The sequence below is a fragment of the Triturus cristatus genome, chromosome 8 (genome assembly GCF_964204655.1).
Source record: "Triturus cristatus chromosome 8, aTriCri1.1, whole genome shotgun sequence".
Taxonomy (NCBI): Eukaryota; Metazoa; Chordata; class Amphibia; order Caudata; family Salamandridae; genus Triturus; species Triturus cristatus.
Window position 1 is genome coordinate 453,366,885 of NC_140591.1, and position 21,598 is coordinate 453,388,482.

At 44.8% G+C, this 21,598-nt stretch overlaps 1 long non-coding RNA gene across 1 annotated transcript in view; it reads left to right on the plus strand.

Moving 5' to 3' along the window:
• Positions 1-524: 524 nt before the first annotated feature.
• LOC146802309 (uncharacterized) overlaps positions 525-21,598 on the plus strand; it is a 51,543-nt gene continuing 30,469 nt past the window's right edge. Inside the window, exon 1 of the long non-coding RNA XR_014967728.1 lies at positions 525-646. This is a non-coding gene — a long non-coding RNA (uncharacterized LOC146802309). The remainder of the gene's footprint in view (positions 647-21,598) is intronic.

Below are 21,598 nucleotides of genomic sequence, written 5' to 3' on the forward strand. Positions count from 1 at the left end.
GCCATTGCACCGCATGTGCCACCCACAGAATAGCCTGTCAACCTTGTATTGGGCTTGCCATAGTGGGCCTGCGGGGTGTCATTGTGCTCCTGCCTAGGTTGGCACTTAACGCTTCAGCCAACACCTGAGTGGGTCGTCCCATACTATGAGGGCACCCCGCACCCAGGGAAGCCCTAAAGGGTGCCGTGGGTGTGGCAGGCGGAAGGCCGGGTGGGTACATGTGTAAACAGTGGGGCTCTGGGCTCACGAGAGGAAACACTACTTCGAGTTGCTCATTTGCACATTTAGATACTTTTTGCTGCTCTGTTCGTTTTTAGATTTGTCTGCTGCTGCTAAATTTTAATAATTCATTGCCTATAACTTGGGTGCTTAGGCGCTGAAGGTTTTTATGCTTTTAACTTACTTGTATCCACGACCGGCTCAGTGATCTCCCTCCTCACTTCCTGAGCGAGCGTCCGGCCCCTGCGAATCACGGAAGTAGTCCGGGACTCGCATTGCAACGGGGTTGGCGCTCTAGTCGGTCATTACCCTGCTGCTATATTTGGCGCAATGGTGCGAGCGTGCAGCGGGCGCGTGCCAAAGGCAACCCCATCTGCGCCCGGAGCGTGACCAGCGCCACAACCCCTGGACCAACCAAACTTATAAGGTACGACAGAAAGGCCCTCTTGAACCTAAGACCTACGGTCTGTGTACCTCAGAACTCACTGAAATCTTTGGCCACGAGAGCTGTGGTTAGTTGCCCCAGGTGCCTCTTTCAATTAGATCCTCATGTGAAAGGTGAAAGGGGGCAGCGTAAAGGTCTTAGGAGAGGGCCGGAGGAGATTTCTCGTGGTAGGCATTTAGAGTTAGGCGCTGCTGGGAAGGACTGGATGCAAGCCCCCTCAATCCCTGAAGCACCCACTTTTGAATATTTTAAGTGCGTTCTGCTAAATGTGCGCTCTTTGGTTAAGCACAGGTATGAAGTTGAGGATCTTATTCGCTCCTCCGCTCCAGACATCGTTTTCTTAACTGAAACCTGGATGGATGGCTCTTCTGTCCCGGATTGGAACATTGCAGTCCCGGATGGATATGCATATCTGTCGCAAAACAGAGAAACAGGTAAAGGCGGAGAAATAGCTATTATCTATCGAGCTGATCTCAAAGTTCACACAGAGAACATTTTAACTCTCTCAGCAGAAGCACTGCAGTTTCGCATAAAAGTGAATAATTCACAGATCTTCCAGGGCATTCTAATATATAGACCCCTGGACCAAGGGGCACTTTCACGCAAACATTGATGACGCTCCTGGGGTCATACACTGACTGTCACTCTTGCACGGTCTTAGGAGACTTCAACTATCACCTGGAGTTAAACAAGAATGCGGAAACTGAGAGACTTTTAGACAATATGGCAGCCTTCAATTTAACTCAGATAATATTAGGGCCTACACATACAGCTGGACATACGCTGGATGGGATTTTTACTAACGAAGCAGACATCTCCTTCTGTAAGGAAGTGGAGTTTCCTTGGACTGATCACAAGGCTATCTATTTTAAGCTTAAAAGTATGAAAAGACAGCCCACAGCACAAGCAAGTTTGACTAAAATGCCCATCAGACGCTGGGACAAAGTCAAGGAGGGCGTTTTTGAATCAGTATTAGGTTCATGCCCCACTAGCCTAAAGGGTGATACCAATATCACAATACAGCAGTTTAACAACTGGATTTTAGAAGCAGCTGACAAGGTTGCGCCAGTTAAACTAGTAAAGATACAGAAAGTGAAGCTATCTTCCCCGTGGTACACTACTGAACTTAAAAACGTAAAGATTGTCTGCAGAAAGGCAGAGCGCCTTTGGAGGATCAACTATGATAACGCGAAGAAAATACTTTATAATCTTGCTACCCGTGAATACAAGGAGGCAATTGTGGCGGCTAAAAAAGTTTTTTTCTCAATTAAAATTAAGGAGGCGGGTAACTCCTCCAGAGAATTATTTAAAACAGTCAACTCCCTGATGAAACCTCAGCAAGTCAATATTTTTAAACCAGACCAGACTTTCTGTAATGCCCTCGCAGAACATTTTCAAGAGAAGGTTAAGGGAATTTATGGTAAATTTTCCAATGCCACACAAGTTCAGAACCCGTCAGTGCCCCTCACTCAACCCTCATGTAGGCTGAACAGCTTTCAGCCGATGGGCATAGATGAGGTCAATGGCATTTTGCTTTCTTTGAAATCTGGTGCACCAACTGACCCATGCCCCCCCTCCTTTATGCATCGTGCTCGGATCCGATCTGTAAACATCTCACCTTGATTATGAATCAGGTCATAATATCTGGTCAGTATCCTGCCATGTGGAAACGTGCTGCCATCACTCCCCTATTAAAAAAAAATCTACTCTGGATCCAGCCAATGTTAATAACTATCGTCCTATCGCCGGCCTCCCATTCGCAGCGAAGGTGCTGGAGAAACATCTGAATAAAGTGCTTACAGCCTATTTAGATTCTAATGGTCTGTTGGACCCGTCCCAACATGGCTTTAGGCCACGTCATTCGAGGGAGTCAGCGCTGGTTAGGGCGGCTGAGGAAATTTGTAGGGCAGTCGACAGTGGAGGAAAGGCAATTTTGGTACTTCTTGACCTGTCGGCTGCTTTCGATACGGTTAATCATTTGGCTTTGGCACAGCGGTTGAGGGGTATTGGGATAGGAGGAACTGCCCATACCCTTCTGGCATCTTTTCTCAGTGACAGGGAGCAGAGGCTGTTTTGGGAGGGTATGACCTCAGAGATTTCTTCCTTCCCTGCGGAGTCCCACAGGGGTCGGCCCTGTCTCCCACTCTGTTTAATGTGTATATGACACCCCTGGCTGATCTCGTCAGGAAACATGGCTTTGTTTTAGTCTCTTACGCTGACGATTCCCAACTTGTTCTAACTTCCAACAATCAGTGTGGAGATACAGCAGGCAGATTTTATGCCTGCCTTACAGAGATCATGTCCTGGATGGGTCAGAACTATCTCAAGATAAACACGGATAAGACGGAGGTGATGGAGTTTGGCCCGGGCTTGCCCCTGTGGAACTCCTCATGGTGGCCATCTGAGGCGGGTACATGTCCGACTCCAGTAGGAAAAGTCAGAAATTTGGGTCTCCTTTTTGATGATAAACTCAATCTAGGAGCCCAGGTAAATAGCTTGATATCCTCATGCTACTATCTTCTGAAGACTTTAAGAAAAGTGCTCCCTTTCATACCTCCGGAACTGCAAAAAACTGTGATGGTGGCTCTATTTCTCTCTAAATTGGACTATGCCAATGCCCTGTTTTTGGGGATTGACAAGTGTCAGCTGTTGAAGCTGCAGTCGCTACAGAATGCAGCGGTCAGGGTACTGTTGGGTCTCAATAGAGGACAACCAACCTCGGCAGCACTTAGATCCCTGCATTGGCTGCCCATTAAACAACGAGTGTAATTTAAGGCGCGCACGTATGTGCACAAGGCAATACATGGTGGCGCTATAGAAGATTTGGGTAATCTCTTTATACCCTACGTCCCTGAACGCTTTCTTAGATCAGCTACACAGGGGCTTGTTAGGGTCCCTAAAATTAAAAAGTCACGATGGGGGGGGGGGGGGTCGGTCTATAACATATTGCGCGGCTAGACTGTGGAATAATCTGCCTCTAGCCATGAGACTGCAACCTGACCTCCAGGTTTTTAGGAAAGGGCTAAAAACTCGCCTTTTTGATACCATATGAGCATCTTTGTTGTCCCCTCCTTTGTTACACTTCAGCACCAAGACGTCTCGGCATTCGAGCACTATATAAACCTATAAACATAAACATAAACATAAACATGTTCCTTGCCCTGGTAAGGAGGAACCCCCCCCATGTGGGTGCTTCCCCTGCCTTTGAGTTTGGCTCTTACCGTGGGTTACTCCTGGGGTGATGCCGATTCTCTTGTGTGACCTTAGGGCTTTGAGCAGATCCTCACGGTCAAGGCATTGGGGATGTGTGTGCGCCATCCTGCACAGGCTAGGAAGAGGCGCTGAGACAATGTTCAGAAACATAGGACGGTTTGTCAACACGTCAACGGTGTGCGGACTTGTACCTGGATGGTGTTAACTATGCACTCAGGCTGCCATTCCGAGCCAGGGTGTGTGCATTGGCCCTTATGCTGTTTCAAATATGTGTCAGGCTACAGAACGTGCCCTTGCACCTACGGCATTGTGGCTAGGTACCTGGTCTGCCATCGCGGATCAGTAAGTGCATACCTGCATCCCCTGGTATCCTAACAGCTGGGTCAGGCATGTCATGGCAGGCCTGTGTCCTAAGGTGCTAGCGCCTGGGTAAGCCCATGGTCTGGTCTACCTGCCATCACCCACCAGTGTATGTGCATTAGCAGCTATTGTTATTAAGCTTATGAGCCAGTTGCCACACCTATGGTGCCTGTGATTGCGTGAGCTGCCTGCCATCGCATGGTCGTGCGTAAGTACTGACACACGTATTTGTTAAATATGGGTTTAGTCTGCTGTTCCAGACTCGGGGAGGCGCCCTTGCACCCCTGGTCCTGGGGACTATGTGTACAGCCTGCCATCGCTGGTTTGTGTGTGCACTAGCGCACATACGCCAAAGTAGTGGGAAATAGCTGCGTGTGTTTTCACTGCCTATGAGGCTTGCTCTACCCATAGGTTAACATGGGGAAATGGTTGACATCATTTTGGGCTCAATTGTGGATTGCTGTGGAGCAGCCTCATGATGTTTCCTATCAATGGATTCCCCATGGCAAACATTTTCCAATGGTAAAGGGGGGTTTTGGCATAACTCGCTTAGAAATGCCACTTAAAAAATGTGTACAACTAAAGAGGGTTTTGGCCCTAGTCAGTAAGGCTAGGCCACTTTATACAAGCACACATCAACACACATGCCAATACTGATGCTAGTTTGGTTAAAATTTCCTTAGAGCACACATAACACTTAGTGTGACTGAAGAAAACATTTGTTTATTGCTTCTTTTCTTTCATTTCTAAACATTCATTTTTTGAAAGTACCAATGATAAATTGATTACATTGGTTTTCACAAGGAAAACATGTATAGAAATTTGTTGACAGACCACAAACTGAACTAAAACACAATGATACACATAAAGTTTTTAAGTTGTGTCATTGAACATGACGTGGGCATTGACAAACAATTCGACAAAACAAACAAATAAATTATAAGTTCAATACTTCTATACAAATAGTGAACACATTCAATAACAAAAAAGAAAAAGATAATAATAAATAAGTAATAAGTGAAATAGAACAGTGCAGCAACGCCCTAAAAGGTTGGAATGTATCAAGGATTTGCACAACCTTACACTGGGCAGAGACCAAACAGTGGACTATTCCAGGCCCCTTACCTATTTTAAAACATATTAACAACATTTTACACCATTTCAAGCAGAAGGGGTTCAGCCCGATAGTATATTTTATCGTGTTTGTTTGGTCGCATGATGGTCGACACGTTTCGAACCCAAGTGTACTTTAAAATGGGTTCTCATCAGGACCTAAAACATCAAACAAAGCTGTAAAAAAAAGAGAAGAAATAAAGTTCCTTTCTTACCTCATGTATATCACATTTTTCACCAGCAACATCTTTCATACATTTTTTGAGGTTTTCAAAATTACCTTGTTTGAGATACATTGATCGGTATGATAAATCAACTATATTATTTTAGTCCGGATGCTACAATCTACTAAGGAGGGACAAAAAAAGAGAGGAGAAGCAGAAATCAGTCCCACCATACTGGTGCCTGTAATGAACCAGGTTATAGTTTTAATTCGGCAGGCAGGAACAGCAAGTTGTGCAATCACGCGCCACTTACTTGAGTTTGTTAAATTGTGTCAATCTGTCTGTGGACTGCAATCATGTGTCAAAGAGGGTCTAAACACATGGTGGAAACAGCAGGGCATTAATTTAAGAATTAATTTGTTGAATTTAACTGTTCAGTGAACTTGGTGAGGCAGAATATACTAGATGCTGTTTTTGTCTGCGAGTGATGCCTCTTGGGTTTTGTTTTGGTTCTTGCATAAACTCTAAAAAAGGGGAAAAGAATGGAGAACGCTATTATTCCATGGTAAAGTGTTCCGTTTTTGACAAACAAAACAAATATCAGAAAGTTGTATAAATCCTTATGTTCAGGAAAAATGTGCTGGTCCACAATTCTTTAAAGGAAACACATGTGTACGAGACTGGGCTAAAAATAGCTATTCTTTCTCAAAGCAAATCTCTGTTGCATATAAGAAAACAACAACAACAACCGCAAGGTTCCACGGCACGCCAATGAACCCAAATACTGGTAGTGACCTCAGGTTTTACGGGAAGTCAAACAGCTTTGATGTAATTAACCAAGGATCTAACAGCTGCGCTGTATATGAAAAACTACTTCAGGAAACCTCTCTTTGGTAGGGAGGGGGGCAAGCCAAACCGAGACCAATTTGTGTGTGAAAAAGACGGCCTTATTGAAACAGGTGCATATCACATTTAAAAACCTGGCCACTGCCTTACAAAACTAACACCTCACTATATATCAAATAAGCTGAGCCCTAATCCCCCTGCCCCTACGATCCCCTCAGACGTGACCCCACCCTGCCGTTAGCATAACAACAACATTACACAGTATTGCAGTTAACATTCCTGCCCTCCAATAAAACCCACATCTCCTACCTGCCTTTCTGCAACTGTAACTAACAAACGTCTACTCTGAAACCTAGCCTACCTGCCTACCCTTTCCCTGCCCCTGCTCACAAACTTCCAACACTTAACTAAAAACTTCTGCCAACCCTGGCCATCTTTTAAAAACCCTGCCAGCACCTGTTCCAAGCGACAGTTTGTACAACAAACAAACCTATGCACCTGTCTTCAACAAACCTAGCCATCAGGAAATTAAAAAAAAAAACACCCAAAACCAAGAGCTTAAAAAGAGGGATGGGAGGGCGGGCAAAAAGCTAAACTACCTACACTACCCTGCCCCGAGCCACCAGGTCACCAGAAACTAAAATGGTGGCTGGGGACGTCCTGCGTAAGCCCTTATTACTTTGGGCTATAATTGGGCTATAATTTACCAGCCCAAATTCCAAAATGCCGCTAAATGGCCGGCCCCACCCCCTCCCAATCTTCCCGGGGGGCAGAACTCATGGTGTTCGGCTGCCCCCCAAACACCCCTTGGGAGGGAGGGGGGCAAGCCAAACCGAGACCAATTTGTGTGTGAAAAAGGCTGCTTTATTGAAACAGGTGCATATCCCATTTACAAACCTGGCCACTGCCTTCCAAAACTAACACCTCACTATACATCAAATAAGCTGACCCCTAATCCTCCCCCGCCCCTACGATCACCTTAGACGTGACCCCACCCTGCCGTTAACATAACAACAACATTACACAGTAGTGCAATTAACATTCCTGCTCTCCAATAAATCTCAAATCCCCTACCTGCCTTTCTGCAACTGTAACTAACAAACGTCTACTCTGAAACTGAGCCTACCTGCCGACCCTTTCCCTGCCCCTGCTCACAAACTTCCAACACTTAACCAAAAACTTCTGCCAACCCTGTCCAACTTTTAAAAACCCCGCCACCCAGGAAAAAAGGGGGGGCTCCCCCCTTTTTTCTGCCCCCCGCCTCATAGGTCTCACTTCCTGGTGGCTTCTAATGTTCGGAGTCCTAGCCAAAAACTTCACTAATTTCCACGAGTTACATGACCATTCCCATCACAAAAGGTGAACCCTATCACCCGTAAGCAGCTCTGCCATGTCAAAACGCATTTCCGTATATGCCATCCTACCAAACTTTAGCTCCCTACAAAGGTGAACCATCTCTGTGTTGAGTATCTCTTGGCTCTATCCACTGCCCCTGGCTTCCACTGCCCCTGGCTTAACAACCCCCATGCCAATTTCTACGGGAAACCAATTCCATCCCCATGGCAAAGCAGCCCAACCACTTCCTTTTTCTCCGTGACAAATTCCTTTTTATGCTCCTCATCAAACGACGCCCTTCTCTTTAACCAAGTCATTTTCCCCTAAACGGATAACAAAAATACCTGGGCACCTGCCTGCCACCAGTATTCCAGTCAGGCAATAAATAAATTCTTCCCCGAACATCCCCCCTTTACCCTTCCATGATCCTGTAAACTGATTTTTATTAACCTAAATTGCAAAAATAACTCCAGATGTCTGAACCTGGGCCCACTTCACAAAGGAATGCCCATTACCCCAAATTGCCATCTCCACGGAGAGTGTGGGGGAGGGGGGACAGGGTGCAGCCACCGAACCTGAAACAAGAAAAATTGAGTGAACTTATGCATTATTACCAACCCCGCCAATACCAACAACATTGTTCCTCCAGCAGCGCTTGCAACAGTCTGATGACCCTCTACCCAGCTGCATGATGTCCCCCCCATCCCCGGTTATTCTCTGCAGCCGCTGCACCAATTCTGAAAGAACTTGTCCCAAAGTCCTTGCCATCGATTCCTATATTCTTTAGCGCCTTTCCCAAAGCTAACCAAAGCTGAAAGGCCATAACCTTGCTTCCATTTGCATGCGCAAAAACTAACCCCTCCACTCCCTCTGGAGATTGTCCTCTACTTTTCTTCCCTCTACAAGGACAAGTTCTCTTAGGTAAGGATGTTTGCAGTGACACCCATTTCCCCACACTCCTTTGCTTTGCTTTTCATCTACCCAGCCCAATATGAAACCCCTTCCTTATGCACAACCCCCTTTTCAGAATCCACCCACCCCCTGTGCCCCCCCAACAATTCAGATACTTAGAATGCCTCTAAAACATCCCCACCATCAATGTGGAAAATAAGCCAGTCTCAAACCCGTCCGAGCAAATAAATGGCACTGCATGGATTATTTCACTGAGCAATTTGCCAAGACGAAGGCTTCTTAGCCCCTTTCGACTGACCTTATCGCTGGCGGCATTCGCATCCCCATTTCATTCATTGATGGTGAATAGCCCCATAATAGTTTTCCTACAAAGAGGATTCCGGCAAGCTTCCCTGCAATTGTAACTCGCTAAAACTCTTTCAATCATACCCAGTATGAATTGAACGACATATTCCCTCCTATGCTCCGTCTTGGCACGCCGCTGGGCGCCTGAGATCAAAAACTCCTTCTAGGGTAATTTATACGCTACCCTAGTGGTTCTAGCCAGGGACCCAACCGCCACTTGTAGCATCCTGAGTTGTCTACGTACCCCAACTGTTGTGGCATGGGCGTCAGGGTCCCGACGGCGTCCTTGGCTAGCCCCCAGAATCTCCCTCACTGTGAAACAAGACCCAGCTCCGCTACTTCATTGTCAACCTGGCACATGTAAAACTTCGAAAACTATACCATGGCGCAAACAGCTGAACACAAACACCCCCCAAAATCTCAACACCTGTTCAAACCTTGCTGACTGTCGTTTCACTATCTCCCCTAATGTCATATTCTCCACTCTGAAGGTCACTGTCTTGTGGGCGGGCATCACTCCCCACAATGTAACTGCCACTACCAGAGGAAAAATCTCCAGAAATGCGATACTCCTCTCCCCCACCCTCCCATTACCCCGGCCACTGTTCATCACACCATCTGTCTTGTCCGTAGAGGCCAAATCCTTTCTACCTGCTGCGTGAGAGAAAAATGTGCACCTCCCATAGCAGGTTGTCGTCTCTCCCCACTGGAAATCCATTGAAACCTTGCAAAAAGACCCTCCCCATTCTCATGTTCTCTTCCCCCCCTGCTTACAAGTGCACATGGTGGTGGCGCGGCCTCCGGCCCACCAAAAACCCTGACTAATCTCCCGTGAATGGTCTTCCCTACTTTCCCTACCCTACATGCAAATTCGAGATTTCCCAATTCCCAACAACACCTGAATCTCTTTGAATGTGATTTTATCCCGAACCAGCATTTCCTTGTGCAAAACCAAAATATATATATATTTTTTTCAATATATGTTCTCTGGCAAGCGTGCCTGCCTTATCCTGGAATCAATTTCCATACCCATGCTGGGCCCCATTGTCGTCCCAGAGGCCAAAAGCACTCCCAAATCCCTCATCAGCTCTTTGAAGTTTTCCAGGGCCACCTGGCACTCCGTGCCCACGCATAAGAAATCATCCAAATGACGATTCTCCAATTATCATACAGAGAGAATCTTGATTTCATTAAAGACAACGGAGGCTGACATTATGCAATAACTTTTATTGCGCCGCTCAAGATGCAGCCCTTTAAAGTGTAACAAATACATCATAATAAGAACATTCCAAACAAGACAACAGAGTCCCATGGTAACCGCTAGACTTCCTCGTAGAGCTGCGAAGAAAAAGGTAACTGTAGCTTAAACTTCCTCCATGAAAAGAAAGGGTTATAACGAAGAAGAATCTGAAAGAAAAAACAAAGAGGGTAGTATTGACCATAAAAGGTGACAAAGTTTTCATGAAAATGGCACATTACATCAAGAGAAATAAACAATATCAAAGTATGACATTAATAGAACATCCACCTGGGAGTGGTGGGGGGGATAATGTCAGCCTCCGTTGTCTTTAATGAAATCAAGATTCTCTCTGTATGATAATTGGAGAATCGTCATTTCATTACAAGACAGGAGGCTACATTATGCAAGTTCAAAGCTCTCCAGTGCAACATTGCTTACATGTTCAACAGGTTTAAGGTAAAATTTAATAAAAGTTGAAGCGTTAGAGCAATCAGCTGCTTTAAGAATATCAAAGTGATCCTCCACCCCAAAATACCTTACTTGCCATAGCGGCACATGAGGAGTGTGCGCCGAATTTAGACAAATCTATTCCTGCTTCAAACATGACAGACCTTACCTATCTAGCAATAGTTGCCGAAGAAACGGCTTTGAAGGGTTTTACATATGAAATTAGTAATTGCATTTCACTGCGAGGTCTAAAGGCACTCATCATTTGATCATAAACCTTCATGCAACGGACTACACATAGTTTTGGAGAGTTCGGAAAAAGGGGATAAAAGATGTTCTCAGACATGGTTTTGGTCCTTTTACATATTTCAAAAACTACTCCATCAGGGGAGTAAAATCTATTACATATTTCTAGGGCTTTTACATTGGATACTCTTCTAAAAGAAATAAGACAAAGTAAAGTAGCTAGCTTAGTGGATATTTGTTTCCTTGTAAGGAAAGGAGTTGTCTGGCCAGGATGAAAAAAGGTCAAAAACCAGGATAACATTCCAGAATGAATCATATTTGGGTTTGGGAGGACGTTTGATTTTAATACCTTTCATTACTCTGCGGATCAAAGGATCGGTACCAATAGAGAAATCGTTTAACAAGGAATGCCCTGCTGAAATTGCAGATCTATAGCAATTAACGGTTCTATAGCATAGTCCTGAATTAAAGAGATCTGCTAAAAAATTTGCTACTTCAACTACAGGTGCTTCCACGGGATCCATATTCCGTTCCATGCACCAACTACACCATCTTTTCCAAGCACTGGTGTATCTTTTTCTGGTTCCGGGGGCCCATGATTCATCCAAAAGGCTTTTAGATTCTCCTGAAAGACCTGAGTATCTTGAAGATTCCCTGAAATCTTCCAGGCAAGAAGGTTCATGTTTCCTTCTAAAAGAAGAGGGTGTAATTCTCCTTCCAGACCCTGTAGAAGATCTAAACTCCCTAGGATAAGACGAGGAACTTCCATGGCCAATTCCATCACACCTGGGAACCAAATTTGTGAATTCCAAAAAGGAGTGATTAGAACAATTTGGCAATGATCTGAACGAACCTTCAGAAGAATTATCTGGATTAGAGCAAAAGGAGGGAAGGCATAACAATTGAGATTGTTCCAAGGTTGGAGAAGTGCGTCTACCGCTAGAGCAAGAGAGTCTGGTCTCCAGCTGAAAAATTGGTCTATCTGGGACGTCAGTCTGCTGGCGAAAAGGTCTATATCGAAGGGGCCCCAAAGGTTTTGAATTCTCTTGAAGATTAAAGGATTCAGTTTCCAATCGCTTGAGTCCCTCAGGAATCTTGAATTCCAATCTGCCCTTGTATTCAGATGACCCGGAATGAATTCTGCTCTTTAGAATAATTTTTTTACTCCAGCAGAAGTACCAAATTTTCTGAGCTAGATCCGCCAAGGTCATAGATCTTGCTCCCCCCAAACGATTGATGTAAGAAACGGCTGTAAAATTGTCTATTTTTATCAAGACTACACTGTTTTTTAGAATTGATTTGAAACTCATAAGGGCATTCAAACTGGCCATCATCTCCAAACAATTTATATGCAAGTTGATCACTTCTAGGGACCATTTCCCACCTGTTTCTAGAGTTCCTAACCTGGCACCCCAACCTGAACTGCTCGCGTCGGATTCTAAAATGTGATCCGGCGAATTTCCAAATATAGCTTTCCTGTTCCAGCTCTCTAGGTTGTTCCTCCACCAAAGGAGGTCGGTTCTGGCCTCTGTGGATAAGGGAATATGGTCTGAGTACCAAAGACCATTCTTGAGAGCCGAAGATTTCAACCTCTGAAGGGCCCTGTAATGAAGCGGTCCTGGAGAGATCGCTTGAATGGATGAGGAAAGAAGACCTATTACTCTCGCTAACTCTCTTAATCTCACTAAGTCTTTGGAAAGAACATAGGATACTTCCTTCTTTATTTTTGATAATTTCTTTAAAGGAAGCTGTAAGAGAGCCGAGGATGTGTTTACTTGAAATCCCAAAAACTCCAGGTTCTGTGAGGGAGTCATGACAGATTTCTCTGTATTGATAATGAAGCCTAAATTTTCCAAAAGGTCCACAGTCCATTTCATATGGATTAATAATTCTTCCTGGCTCTGAGACATCAAAAGGATGTCGTCCAGATAAATAATCAAACGGACCCCTCTCTTTCTTAAGGAGGCTACAACCGGTCTCAAGATCTTGGTGAAACACCAAGGAGCTGAAGAAAGGCCGAAGGGAAGGCAAAGAAATTGATATGTCACTCCCTTCCATACAAATCTTAGGTATCTCTGCAAATCCGAATTCATGGGGACTGTAAAGTACGCGTCTTTGAGATCCAATTTTATGAGCCAATCTTTTACTTGGAGGATGTCTCTTAGAAGGTGAATTCCCTCCATTTTGAAGTGCCTGTAGACGAGAAAAGAGTTCAGGAGTTTTAGGTTTATTACAGGGCGCCAACCTTTGTCTTTTTTCTTCACGAGGAAAATAGTGCTCACAAAACCGGGGGCAGTGTTTGAAGCCCTGAAAATTGCCCCTTTGTTTAACATTTGGCGTACCTCTTCCTGGACGAGGGCGGATTGATCCTGATCTAAAATAAGTTCCCTTGGAATTATTTTCTGATGAGGAATTGTAGTGAATTCTATTTTGAATCCTTTTACGGTTTCTAGAACCCATGGGTCGTTTGTAATTGATAACCAATTTTGGTTGAAAATAGCAAGTCTTCCCCCTACCTTTGGGGGGAAAGAAACAAAAAGGAGTAGTAGTAGTTACCTTGATTTCCTTGTCCTTGGAATCTTCCGCGACTGTTTGAACCTCGGCGGAAGTTGCGACCTCTTTGGGGGAAGAAAGAGTTGTTCCCTGTGAAGAATCTTCCGTAGCCACGTTGGTTTTGGTAGAAATAGGACCTGTTGTATCCACGGCTGGCAGCTGGTCCTCCCCTGTCAGCCCTTCCAAAAAATCTTCCCCCGAACATACGTCTCATGTTGCTTTGTGCTTTATTAAAAGCTGAGAAGGTGGATACATATTTTCCAAGAATCTTGATAAACGACTCCCCAAAGAGGAGGCCATTAGGGTCTCCCTCAATATCTTTATCAGCCAGATCGCCTAATTTTGCGTTCATGCGCATCAGAATGCCTCTTCTTCTTTCAGATGTAAGGCTAGCATTAGCATTGCCGAGGAGGCAAACAGCGCGTTGACTCCATCCTCTTAAGAGTTCTGTGTCAACTGGGGTACCGTTTAAGGAGGACTCTTCTGCTAAGTCCATGATTCTGGCAGGAGGACCCAACGTGTCCAAAAGCTTATCCTGACACTGTTTAAGACAGCGTTCAAGGCCTTTACGAGGGTCTCTTCCTGTTTTGAAGAGGAAGGTTAATAATTCCGGGTCCAAATTAGGGGTCATGCCTGCCTAGTTATCTAAAAAGGGTCTAGGGCATTCGGACCTCAATAGGTTACGTGAGTCCCTCTCAAGGTGCTTTCTTATCCAGAATTTAATAAATTTGGCCACGTGGTCAAGAGGCCACCAGTCAGAGCCTCTAGGGTGAGAAATGTTTGATGGATTAAACATCTCCACCCCCGTTGGATCCTTAATGGAACCTGAGGTGGTGGGTTGGTTAGAATCCTCATCAAGGAGGTCGTCCATCTTCTCTAAGGGGTCAAAGACATATTCGTCAGGCTCGTCATTATCATCAATGTGTGAGAAATAATCATCATCATCAAAAGAGGTGATATCTTTTGTGCCGTGAAGGACACCTTGTCTATTTGTGCCGCTCGGGACACCTGAACCTTTTGCGCCAAGAAGGCTGCTCAATCTGCTTGTGCCGCTCAGGACACCTTGATCTTTTGTAGCGCAAGGGCTACCAATAATTATTATATGATCGCTTTAAATGCAAACTTTCTCTTGATTTTCTAGGTGTTTTGTCTTTTTTAACACCTTACCGTCCTTTTTAGGAGGGGGGTCCTCATCACTTGAAGAAAGGGAATCATCCTCAGGGGTATTCCTCTTTCTCTTAATCAGTGCCGCTTCAACTGCTTCCTTTAATGAGGATTTAAATTGTTTTTCGAAGAGACTCATTAAGGAGCTCTCAGTAAGGCTTTGTATATTGCTAGACATGTCAATGTCATTAGAGTCATTAGTCTCTGTCATTCTCCCCTTAATTAATGGTTAGTATAAGCCTTTTTTTTTTTTCTTTAAATAAATAAACAGGTAAGTTCAAGTATAGTCGAGCTACACTTTCCCCGTAGGACTTAACCGAGTAAAAACTCCAAAATTTCTGTTGTTTTCCTTAGTAAAGGCTTCGTGGAGAGAGGAAGGCTCTTGTCATTAGCTCCGCGCTGTGCGTTGCTATAGGAACCCACAGCGCGAGCCACAAACGAGCCTCTCTTCCTTCGTACCAAATTTATGCCTTGTGGGTCACCGACGATACGCGTGAGGGATTGTGACCGCTCATTTTGGCGAGCGGGTCACAATCCCTGACGCGGAAGTAGATCGCAAGGAGATGGTTCACTGTGTGCTTTTTTACAGAAAGGAACGTTGGCGGCACGAGGAGTTGCTTAAAAGTAAATAACTCCTACATTATTTCTTTGAGGGGGGAGAACGTATAATAATTGATGCGGTGTCAGTCCGCTTCAGTCTGGGTCTCGGTCCTGTTAAATCTTTCTAATTCGAAGCGGAGTCAGTTCGCTTCAATTGCTTATGAAACGCTTATAAAACGAAAGGGTTTTAGAAGCGTTTGAGCTAGGCATCTTAATCCATGTAACATAAAGGCACAAAAACTTTGAAAGAAACAAGGAAAAAGGCCCAACCATAAATTGGAAGGGTTTAGAAAGGGAATAAAAACTTACCTGATAGGGTAAATAAAGTATAAACCTTATGATTTATAGGGTAATAAAGTCTAAACCCTATGGGTAGAAATAAGGTTACTTACCTTGAACTAAGGTAAGAATAAAGTTGAAAATATATGAATAAACAGTCGTAATACAACCATAAAATGGGAGAGTAAAAAAAGGTATACTTAACTGTCCTGAGCAGCGAATAAAAGAGGAAGTCTAGCGGTTACCATGGGACTCTGTTGTCTTGTTTGGAATGTTCTTATTATGATGTATTTGTTACACTTTAAAGGGCTGCATCTTGAGCGGCGCAATAAAAGTTATTGCATAATGTAGCCTCCGGTCTTGTAATGAAATCATGCATCACCAACTCGTGCCCCGTGCGTTTTGAATACATCTCCTGCAGAAACGTGCCAAAAACACTGTAATAATGCGCCGGACATATACCAGCCCATCGTTAATGTTATGTTGCATTTTGCTATTTATGCTGTTGCGCCTGCAGCCACAACCAGTGACATGGCCACGTCAACTGAGGATTATGACACAATAGCCTCTTTTCCATCAATAAGCTCATGCACTGAGGCTCCCTTCTAGCTGTGACAAATGCTGAATAAGCCGGAACTGCCCGCGTTCCTTCTTAGGCACCATCCCAATTTGTGAATCAATCATTTTTCCATTTATGCTGTTGCGCCAGCCGTCACACTAGTGACATGGCCACGTCAACTGATGAATATGCCACAGTAGCCCCTTTTTTAACAACAAAATTATTCACTGCGCTCCCTTCTAGCCATGACATGTGCCGAATAAGCCGGAACTGCCCTTGTACCTTCTTTAGCACCACCCCAGTGGGTGAAATACATTTTACCATTTCCGCTGTTGCGCCCGTCATCACAACCCGTGACATGGCCATGTCAACTGGGGAATATTCCACCGCAGCCTCTTTCTCTTTACTAAAAAACCCTTCACTGAGCTCTCTTCTGTCATGACAAGCAAATCAGATTCCCTATATGCCAGTTGTTTAAGGGGCCCGCCATCCTACCCTCCCTCACTGCTTTAACCAATTCCCCCGTACCATGTGAGTATGTTCTTTGCTGGCTGCAAATATTCAGCCCATCTTCCGACCCGCGGACCCCCTCCTCTATACGTAAAATCCCCTCAGAAACCTTCCGCCAACCCTCTGCAGCCTTCTGGTTGGCAGAACCCTGTAAAGCCGCTTCAATTTATCTATTGTGACCGGTGTATAAGCCCTTCGGCCAAGCCCCTTGTGCAAGCCCTTCGAGCCCTAAATTCCTCATCGTCCTGTGCCCACACATACCCTCCCCCAGTAACCTGTGCTTTCTTAATAACGTCCATGTATTTAAATAGAGCCACGCCTCGATCCAGATATGTCTCCCAGTATATGCTTGCACACATTACCAAAGGCAGCTGTCCAATTTGCACTGTTGGATGGAACCCTCGGCCTCTTGGCCAGCTCCCACTCCTCTTCTTTAGACCCCTCTTTTGCGCGTACTTCTTTATGCAGTAACTTGACCATTTCGACATATTCTCTCTTCCATATATGCTACTTAGTTATCAGCATGAAATGCACTCCTAGGGGCTTAGTAACCCCCATGTAAGGTAACTTTTTAATCCTCAGCTCCTTACTCTCCCCCTTTATCAGTTTTCTCAATATCGCCCCTTTCCCCTGTCAGTTGTCTCCCTGCTCGCCCACCCCCTTTCTTGTGCCTTACCTGGCTCCAGGGAGGGTGCTGTGTCGCCGCAGTCCACCTCGCCAGTGGCCCATGACAATTTTACTGCCGTTTTGCAGGCTCCGCCGCCATTCCTGTAACCTGCAATATACTAAGAGACATGTTAGTGGGCACCCCCTTTCCCCTTCACTTTCTTCTCTGAATGCTCAAAGTCTAATTCCTCGCGCCACATCGCAATAATTTCCTTGCTGGCCACTATCGGGCCCCCAACTCTTTTGCCCCAGGCGGTGCTGATTGCACCCGCCTGAAATCCTCTTCTATCCTTGTTTGCGTATTCCTGCAACCTTGTTGCCCTGCTGACCGCTAAGGTCTGTCAGGTGTTGGGGTCAGCGAGACCGCTCGGGGCCTACTTCTGCCAACCACGGCAGGATACCTCACTGATAACGGGTGCGCCGTCCGAGGCTCCACCCTCCCTTCTCCTTGGCACCCCTGAGCTCTGCCAAGTCCGCACCACACCGGTGCCTCTCCACCTGAAATCTAAATGTCTGGTCTGGTGTGCTGGGCCCGTGTAACCCTCCCACCCCCACCTCCCTTCTCTTCCTACTACCCCTATATGCTCTCTGCCCATTCCCTCTAAACCAAAAATCCACCTCCTGATCACTAAACCTCCCCTCCTCTGCCTCACTCCCAGAGGCGCTCAATCCTGCCCTGCACCATACCTCTTTCTGCTCCTACCCGCAGCAACCCCCTTGCCCCATCCCTGCCGACCCACTTTAAGCCCTATATGCATCCCCTTGCTAATCCACCCGCTTAAACCCCTCACCCCCTCGTTCCATGATTGAGAAATAATCATGGCCCTCCCCTGCATGGCTCCCCCTTCTGGTTTCAACTCCCCTGGGAAATCATCACCTCCCTGCCCCCAGAATCCCCAAGGGTTGTGCCCCTACCCCCAAACGCCGACTCCTCCCTCTCTCCTCCCCTGGGGACTTCGCCAGACTATACTGCACTTGGGTCCAGCTCAGCCCCAAAATCGACGACCACGTATTTCCCTAGAGCCCCTCCCAGCCCCCTCTCATCCTAAGCTCCTAAATATCCCCCCTTTCTGTTTCTCCCAAAGCCTTCCTCTCAGAGGCAGCAGTAACCGATCCCACTACGCCCCATTCCCCTCCCTCCCGCCTGAGACTTCGGCTGCTCTGAGGTCCACGGCCACATTCAACCCGTCCCCCATGTCCATTTAGTCTGTTTCCGTAAACAAGTCTGCTGCATGGACCATTTTGTTTCTTGCCATGAGACGCCGTATTACGTCAAGGATGTGGCAGTTTCCAGAAGGCTTCTGGTACTTGTAGTTAGAATATATGGTGGCTGCTGTCATCCTCGTATGTCATGCGCGTACCTGCGCATCCTTTCGATATCAGCTCGTGTCACTAATCTGAGTCAGTTTCTTTATGCCAACCTTTAAAAAAAAAATTTAATTAAGGAGACAAAACCCCGGGCTGGAGTACTAGCCAGTTGGATTAAGTGGGCATGAAAATGATCGAAACTTTCAGAAATAGGGAAAAGGATATTAAAGATATTGTCGGACTCCGGCCCTTACTGTTTTGGGTTCGTCTTAGAAGGACGCCGGAACTTAGCAACTATGCCGCAGTCCTCGATGAACTCATTGATTTGAATGGTTTTGGGGTGATTCCTTGGCTGAAAAATTTAAGGGACCTGGTAATCAATCTGGGGTTAAAAGAAGAATGGCTATCACAGCAGCCCCCGCCAAAAGATACCATTAAAAAACCATATTGGGCGAGGATAGAAGCAAGGGACTTGGGAAACCCCAAGTGGGGCGCTTTAACCAACCAATTTTTGTCCCGTAAGCCAGTACCGAAGCTGGAATCGTTCCTTGATTTTATCTCTACACCAAGAGATAGATCTTTGTTCCTTAAAATGAGATATGGTACGCTACCCCTGAATGTCTTTACGAGTAGCTGGAAAAATTTTAAGCTCCACCAAGCAGATTGTCCGGGGTGCTCTAACCCAACTGAATCACTGGGCCACTTCCTGTTTGCCTGTAGGGCATACAGGGGGCCAAGGAAAAGATGGCTAAGCCCAGTGTGTAGAAAATTGGGAACTAGGCAGTGTTCAGTGGCCCTTCGTATCCTAACAACGGATACTACATCTCTGATGGTAATTTGTGGGGTTGCTAAATATTTGGGGAAAGCGTGGCAAATACGAACCAAGCTTGCTGAATTGAGTATTGGGTAGACCGTTAAAATGTGTAATTGTGCCGTTTTATGAATTAGCACCTTATTAATTGACATCTTTGGCCCTGCTACATTTCCCCGGGCTTGTTGTTCTTTTTATTCTTAATCATGAATTTTAAGAAAACTTACTTTTAAATGCTTCTTTTTAGTGTGTATTTGTATACTGTTTTTAGCAAATTATATCAATTTATGATGAAATTGTTTTTATTCAATCTAATTCGATCTATGTTGTACTGTACTTACTTTTATGATACCTTGCTATCGAATAAAGTATTATACTACTACTACTATAATCCAATTCAACATATATGTCTCCCGAGCATGATTCGACAGCAGCTGGTCCTGGTAAAATCGAAAAGGGACCATTGTGAGTTTAGGAGCATGGAGACTTGGACTTAAAGAATAGATAAAGTTTATTGAAAAAAATGACAAGTCGCCACTGTGTGGTAATATCAAGCAAGTGGGGTTAAAAGCTTTGCTCTTCTTCAAAAATGATAGAGTCTCTCTACCGGCATGACGCTTCTCATGTGCACATTCTGAGGGGAAGCAGGTGATGCTGGCAATAAGAAATTACCTCCTCGTCAGCCCTCCCCGTCCTAGTCCTAACTACATGAGCATAGCTCCTCCCACCAGAAACTTCCAAGCAACTAAAAACCCATCCCTTCCCTCCAGGCCACACCCACACCCTAAGGCATTTAACCATGTGACCCGCCCATCCACATCCTGTACCACCAAGCACAAGAAGCTGAATAGGGAGGGAGGGATGGGAACCTGGACTGGGACGGGGAGGGCTACGACTCGGAGTAATGAATATTACCGGTGAGTAACCGGTCATTACCTCCTCGTCAGCCCTCCCCGTCCCAGTCCTAACTACATGAACCTGGACTGGGACGGGGAGGGCTACGAATCGGAGTAATGAATATTACCGGTGAGTAACCGGTCAACTGTCGACAGGTTGTATATCTCTGAGAACTCGTTCCGTCCATCCACTGCGGTGTTGAATTTAACATTTAGCATTAGTTTTCTGTCCAAGTCGCCACCTCTAGAATCTTTATCGACTTTTGATATCACAGTCCACTGTGGACTGAGATTTCAAAGAGAGGCGATGCTAATTGTTAAATTCAACACTGCAGTGGATGGACTGAACGAGCTATCAGAGATATATAACCTGTAGACAGTTTTCTTATTGCCAGCATCGCTTGCTTTCCCCTCCGAATGTTAATTAATTTGTTTTTAAATTTTTATGTGCCGGCTTTGGGGTTTATGGGGGTACAGGATGGAAAGTAATTTAATTTTAATTAATTAATAATTTGTTGTTAATTATTATTGTTTAATTGAGAATTAATTATGTTAATTGCGTAATTCTTTTTTTAGGTGGGGAATGTGGGGTTTATAGGAGGTACAGGGTGGGGAGTAACTTAATTTGAATTAGTAATTAACTGTTAATTATTATTAATTATTTAATTGATCATTCATTTTGTTAATTATGTAATTACTTTTTATTCAGGGTGAGGGTTGTGGGGTTTATAGGGGTACAGGGTGGGAAGTAAATTAATCCTAAGTAATTAATATTTATATTTCTAATTAATAATAAATATTTCATTGATAAAGTTTGTTAATTGTTACTTTTTTTATTTAAATTTTAGTTATGGATTGTGGGTTTTGTAGGATATATGGTGGGAGGAAAATTTAGAAAAGTATTTTTTTAATTTATAATAATTATTAAATTGATAATTCATTTTCCTAATTGCGTAATAATGTTTTTGTAAATTTTTAGGAGTGTGTTGTGTGTTTAGTGGGGATATATTGTGGGAGGTACATAATTTATATTTAATTAATAATTCGTTTTTTAATAATGATAATTAGTTTGTTGATCAATATTTATGTTGATAGTATAAATAATTTGCTTTTTAAAGTTAAGTTTTAGGTGCGGGTTGTGCGTTTTGTAGGGGTATATAGTGGTAAGTAACTAAATTGAAATTATTTGTAATAAATATTTGTATACAGGTAAACAAAACTGTGCATTTTAGGGCCTCATTACGATGGTGGTGGGACCGCCACCGTCAGGCCGTCAGTGGCGGTCCCACTGCCATCAGCGAACCATACTTGTCTGCCCAACGCATTAGTGTGGCGGGCGGTCGGCGAGACCGACCGCTACGGATCCG